The following is a 7,155-nucleotide window of genomic DNA, read 5'->3' on the forward strand; positions in this document are numbered from 1 at the left end:
TGTGATTCATTTCTGAAATCCCTGGATGTACTGACTGGATAAACTCAGGACAGTGGTGTATTAAAATAAAAATTGATACCAAACTAGAAGGAAGAATAAAAATGTGTCGACGGGGTGTACAATTGAAGGACTTCAAACATGACCTGTTTAAACAAATTGACATGGAAAAATGAGAAATAGAGAAAAGAAGAAACATCAACACAATTACCATCGCCTAAGGAATTTTAGAGTAAAACAGTTAACACAATGGGGTTACTAAAAGTATCTAGAAACCATCTCTGTCAGAAAATACTTAATTTCCTAGAAAAATGGAGAGCTATGGCCGCCAAAATGAAGTCAGTTTAGAATATAAACTCATTTGTAAAATGTGACAGAGAAGGTGGTAGAAGTTGTATTCAGTCATATCTAATAAAACAGGAAGAAGAAGAAGGCAGGATCAGGAAGGGAACCAAGTTTATGGAAAACCTGATGAGAGATTCAACTACCCTAAATCAATACAGTTACTTTTTTTTTGGATGAAAAGTGAAAGAGAAAAACAGACATAAAAACTTTTCTGGTTTTTTTTGCAAACTCTTTTCTCCATCAATTATAATAGAGCCACTGATATTTGGCCTCTAACGTGATATTGTGCATTGCTTTAAGTGGAAATGGAAATGAAGAAAGTAAAAATAGGAAAAAATAATTCGGACTAGACTAAGGATAAATAAAAAGAAATCAGTGCTTGAGGCAACACAGTTTGGAGATCAAATTTTTCAGGAATCAATTATCAAGATTTGGAAAAAAACACAGATATTATTACTTCCATAAAAAGTTGCTAAGAATATTAATAACTATCAACTCATATGCCTACTTTCCTATCTATTCAACATTTTAATGAGAAATAGCTACAAATAGCATCCTTGAAGGTAGGAGACAGGAAAAGGTAGAATTTAGCAAACGATATTCTATAATAAACATCTCTACAGTGATGCAGCTGACTAAAAGGTATAGAGATACCATTATGCTTATTATTTGTTGACATTTAAAAAAAGCATTTGACTCAGTACAAAACTGCATGCATATATAATAATCATATAAGATTCCTTGAAAGATAATGGAAGGAAAAAAAGTTCTCAGAGCCTATGGAGAAAAATGCTACTTGGTCTTGTAAGGATAGAGGAGCTGATGGTCAAAATCTTTCCAAGAATGATATTTTTCCAAATCCAAAGGCTGAAGATTTTCTTGCAAACTCTACAATCTGTATACAGGATTCCAATGGACTGTTTTTATGTGATACCAGTGAATGTTGAAGTCATGAACTCACAGATAATGAAAGGCTTCGTATTATATAACTTGTTTATTTATATGGAATCTTTTCTTGACATGTGCTGGGTGAATGATTTTGAGATGCTGATATTCTGTATCCAAAAGGAAGACATACATGTCGGTTTTTAAGCATCATTATCAACTTCATTCACTTCAGAGGATCACATCAAAAAATGTGCATGAAAACATTTATGGCAATGCAGATCTTCTAGGGACAAAATGAAGAAGCTACATGTAACAAAACAGGAAGCATTGATGAAACTGGAGAAACTTGACTCTGTACCAGTGGAAGAGCAAGCAGAGTTCAAGGAACTCTTAGCTGACATTCAGAAGTTGCTGCAAACAGTGAATGGGTTTAATAAAAAAAAAAAAACAGTAACAATACAGGAAGGAATTTTCCAGAAGTTAGACTTTGCTGAGACCACTAAATGTTTGAATGAATTAAAATTGTAACTGGTTACTTTGAAAGAAGAACAGGAGAGTATGAAAACAAAAATTATGGACTCGACAGAAGTTAAGAAATGATAAAGAAAAAATGAAAGAGACAGTGTAGAAACTCAAAACTTCAAAGCTTGAAGTGACTAAGAAATATGAAGCCTTTTGAGACATAATTGAGGATATGCCTTCATTCCAAATGAAGCTACAACTGTATCAAAAGAAAATGCAAGAACCTACAGAGTATGGACAAAGTAATGAGCATCTTGAAAGAGAACTAATACCTGAAGGACCAGATTAAAAATGCTCAGACAGAATTAAAGAAACTGATGACAGAGGAAACCTCAGTGAAAGACTAGTCATTGTTGAGAAAGAGAAGTTTGCCACAACCCAACTGAAGATAAATAAATAAGAAGTATGAGGATGTCAAGCAATATAAATGCTTAGTACTTGAGGAATGTAATAAACTTCAAGAGAAGAGAGAAACTATATGTGAACATGTGACAACAATTAATAAACAAAAAAGAACCAAAATTGAAATAGAACGGCTCAAAGATGTCACTGAAAGTCAGACACTAAAATTCCAGGACATCTTCCTTACCTTGAAAAGTGCTGTGGAGAAATACCATGAAGCCATGGAAAAGGCAGCAGTGGAGGGCAAAGCTAGAATGGGTGAAAAAGCTGCTGAGCTAAAGAGAGAGAAGTTTAGAATTTAGACTATGCCAAATCACTTCATTTTATTTGTTCAGAGCTTATATAAGTGTGTGAAATTTCATAGTTTTGAGAAAGAGAACCATCAAGTAAGACAGTCTGAGCATTAGGATAAGTAGAACGAAGCTCTCTGGATGGAAAGTAAACATGCTTTGAGACATAATGATCTTCTAAAATCATAATATGCTTTAAAACTTTTTAAAAAGTAACTTGTCAACAAAATAATTTTCCTTGGGCTAAAAAAGAAAGCTAACAGAGATAACTTTGTTCACATACCCTCTGATTAACACGAAACAAGGATATATAGCCAACAACAATGCTTACCACTCTCCAGGTGGATATACAACTGAGCAATCAAGTCAAAGAGGGAATCCCTAGAAGATGCTAAGGTCCTACAGTTGCTCCTATTTTGTTATGACATTCTGCTGCTTTCGTTAAGTTCCATAACACTAAAGAGCTTCCAAAATGAGATACATAGTCACTCAAGAGAGCCTTATGCAACATACAGACAAAGCAAGTAGATGAAAAAAATGCTTATTGTCTAGACTATGACATGAAGTTGGATAGGCAAACCTTAGAACTGGTCTACTGCTAAATATATCTTGGATAAACATAGAGAATAGACAGTGATCTTGGCTAAGAACTGAATAAATTGAAGACAGTAGTTACTTTTAATGACCTCAGGATTATCCCTGAAACAAAGGCCTGTATTTTTTTTAAAGAATCAGTGTATTCCCGTGACACTATAAGGCTACAAATCGTGGAGTACTACAGTCGCTAAAGAATTAAGGTTGTAAGGTGATCAAATGGCAAAGAAGAGGTGCATGGTGGGCACTAAATAGACTATAAAATATTACCAGTGAAGAATTGTGAAGGAATAGCATAGATGATTTCATGACAGGGATACGTAACAGAACAGAATATGTACGAAAGGGAAGGAAAATCAGTGGACAGCCCATGTGCTCCACAGTCATGCACATAGTATCAAGAGATAGAGACTTGCTATAGAGGACTTATGGAAGGATAGGTACAAAGTAGCACAGGATAAGAGACAGAATAAAAATGCCCAATAGGGTACTCAAATACATGACTAGGAAGATAGTGGGACAGCACCTAGGTACATGCCCTCTCTGAATTTAAAGCACCTGCCCAAGTGCTACAGATGTAGAAAGAATTGAAGGATGTAATTGTTGAACCTATGTTAACAATCGCTGAAATTGATAAGATAAAAGATTTAGAGTTGGAAGGGACCTTAGAGACTTACTTAATTCATTTATTTTATGGATGAGAAAACTGAGAAGTCCCAGAGAGATTAAGTGGCTTTCCCATGGTCACATAAGGAGTAAACTACAGATCGCACCCAGGGCCATCTCCAGTCTTCCTGATGAATATCAGGCCACTGGACCCAGATGGCTCTGGAGGAGAAAGTGAGGTTGGTGACCTTGCTCTCAAATAAAAGTCAACTGTAAGTCCTGTCATCATCTTCCTGATGTCATGGTCCTCTTCAAGAACAAAGGACAAACACAATACAACAACAAGCTACAGATGCAATATTTGAACCCAGTTTCTATGACTCCATATATGTTGCTCTTTACACTGATTTTGGAATAAAGAGGTGTTGCTTGAACTAGTGAAGGGTGAATATTATGATTTTTTTTAAAAGGAAGGGGATAATCTGCAAATTACGTGCCAGTAAGTTTGTTTCCTAATGTAGTCTCCTCTCCTATCTCTCTTCTTGCTCTGCTCTCTGTTCTTTTTCCCTCCCCTCTCCTTCCTACCTCCCCGTTATCTCTGCTCTTTTTTCTTCTCATTTTCCTGTGTCTCTGTCTCTTTCTGTGTATCTCTGTCTGTGTCTCTTTCTCCTTCCTCCCTTCCTCTCTATGTTTCAGCTTTCCCCTCCCTTTAGGATGAAGGAGATTGTCCCTTCAGATAACAATCACAGCTCCTTCTGTCCTTGGATTTCTATCCTGACCCACACTCGTCCCTTTCTGGTATCCACTTCAACTCATTTTTTTTTACTATTAAAGGGGGTGCTATACCAGCAAAATTCTACAAATGGGATGGTTTGGGAAACCTAATGTAGAAAGGGAAGCAACTAAAAACCATACAAGTCATACCAAACTAACCTCATTTCCTTTTCTTTTTTTTGGATGTGGGACAAAGTTACCATACTGGTAGATCAGGGGAAGGCTGTACACATAATTTACCTAGTTTTTAGCAAAGTATTTGACAATCTCTCAAGCTATCCTTTTGGACAAGATGGAGAGATGTGTTAGATGACAATAATTATTATAGCAGGAATTTCTCTTGTGCATTAAATTTTGCAAACCACTTTTACATAAATGATCTCATATGATTCCCATAAGAATCAGTATGACAAGTTAGTAGAGTATTGAGTTGAGCAGGGAGACTTGGTTTGGAATCTCACCTTGGAGACTTATTAGCTGTAAGACTTTGGGCCAGCCACAACTTTTGAGCCTGTTTCCTCATCTTTAAAATGGGGGAAACATTTTCACAGTGTTGATGTGAAGAAATCACTTTACAAACGTTATAGCAATATGAGAAGCATGCTATTTTGAAACATAGAATAGCCTTTTCATATAGATAAGAGAAACAAAGAATCAGCCCGGTTAAGTGACTTGACCAAGGTCACATAGGAAGTGTCAGACACAGGTCTCTCCTGATTCTATAACTTTATACTAGATCATGCTTCCTCCCCACAGTTAGATAGATTGGCAACTAGGAGAATGACTAAACCCAAGCAGTGTGAGAAGTATGTGTGGCATGACAGCTATCTTCAAGTATTTGAAGAGCTGTCTGTCCTTTGAGAGAAGGATTAGGTTTGTTCTGCTTGGCCCCTGGAGCAGAATTAGGAAGAATTGGTAGCAGCTGCTCAGAGGCAGAATTGGGTTTGATATAAGGAAAAAAAAAACACTTATCAGTAATTAGAAAAGGATCTGTCAATAATGAAATGAGGACTCACTTGTAAAAAAATACACCTAACATCCCTTTTTACTGTAGCAAGCGAAGGGAAACAAAGTGGGTGCCCATCAATTAGTGAATACTGGCTGAACATACTGTGATACAAGGATGTAACAGAATGCTATTGGCCAGTAAGTAAAGACGAATAGGAAGGATTCAGAGAAACTTGGGAAGATGTGCATGAACTGACGTGGAGAAAGTTGAGAACCAGGAGAATACTTTCCATGATGACCACAGTAATGTGAAAACAAATAAACAAAAAACAAAACCAATTTTGAAAGACGTCATATCTCTGATCAACACAGAGACCAATCATGACTTTAGAGGACCAATGATGAAATATGCCTGTTTCTTCTTGGCATATAGGCTATAGACTAGAGGTACAGAATAAAGCACACATTTTAAAATGTGGCCAGAGGTTTTTTATTTTGGTTTGGTTTGATTTTTTGCTGGACTGAACTTATTTGTTCAGGGAGGTAGTGATAGTGTTCTATTGGAGGGAATAAGTTAGTAGGTAGTGATAGTGATTAAGAAAAAAAGAACAAAAGAACCTCCGAAAAAAAAACATTAAAAATACACAGAAGAAACAAAGTATTAAGTTTACACAAAGCAATTTTGTTACTACCTTGTTAAGTTTAATGTGCACTTTAATAAATTGTAAATACTAAGTTCACAGATCCATATGCAATCTTTTTATTTTTGGTATATTGAAAAGTTTGCATTTGTTAATGATTAAGTTCATAATTTTTAAAAAATCTTTTTTTAAAATGTATTAGCTATCTTAGAAAGCAGTGCTTTCCTCCTATAAGCAAAGGCCTGGTAACCACTTATTAAAGATATTGCAGAGAAGGTTGAAAATGATTGTAAACTTCTTGAGAGCAAAGACTATTTTGCTTTAGTCTTTATGTCCTCAGTACCTACCACAGGTTGTGGCATATAGTAGGTGCTTAATAAATGCTTGTTTGTTGACTGACCAATTCCAGCTCAGGTATGTTTTATGAGTTTCCTTCCAACTGGGATATTCTGTGATTTTGTGAACGAATGACCAGGGTGAATGCCCACATAAATTCTCATTCCCTCCCCAAAAGGTTTTCATGCTTTCTTCAATTAAGCAACAAGTATTTACTAAACACTTAATATTTGCCATGAACTTTGCTAGGTCCTAGGAATAAAAAAAATGTGATGGAGGTCTAGTTCATGAACAGATTCCAACAGTTTCTTCAGATGGCATCTCTACATATGGCATACATGAGGGAGATAACTTCTGAAGAATTTTGATGATATTTAAGGGAAATGCCTTGGAGAGACTGTGCGCATGCGTGAACATTCAGTAACTACTTCTAATAGGATGGCCATTTGGCTAAGAGTAGCCTTTTTCGATTGGTTGTATAATTGGAACTGTCAGAGCTTTAATTTTAAAAAGGCTTGAGTAAGTTGTGGCTGTTTCATTACTGCATTCCTGTCTGGAAGAGAAAGGAGACTACTTCATTCATAGTATCTGATGAAAGACTATGCTTTAAGGTAAAAGCCTCGAGGCTTTCTTCCCCCTCTAAGGCCATATGGCTTCCTAAAAAGGGGACATTCTTGGACTTTTCATTCTTTTTTTTCTGTTCTAGGTGCACAGAGCTGAGATTCCAATGTGGTTGGAAGAGCAAGCCCCAGGAATTTGGGAGTTGGAATTCAGGTTGGGTGTTACAGCCAGCCCAGTATTAATGCCATGAG

General features: G+C 36.2%; 1 pseudogene; it reads left to right on the plus strand.

Annotated features, from left to right (window-relative positions):
• The first annotated feature begins 1,121 nt into the window (after nucleotides 1-1,121).
• LOC118835689 lies at nucleotides 1,122-2,456 on the plus strand (annotated as a pseudogene).
• The last annotated feature ends 4,699 nt before the right edge of the window (nucleotides 2,457-7,155 follow it).

This window comes from Trichosurus vulpecula, chromosome 1, assembly GCF_011100635.1.
Source record: "Trichosurus vulpecula isolate mTriVul1 chromosome 1, mTriVul1.pri, whole genome shotgun sequence".
Classification (NCBI taxonomy): Eukaryota; Metazoa; Chordata; class Mammalia; order Diprotodontia; family Phalangeridae; genus Trichosurus; species Trichosurus vulpecula.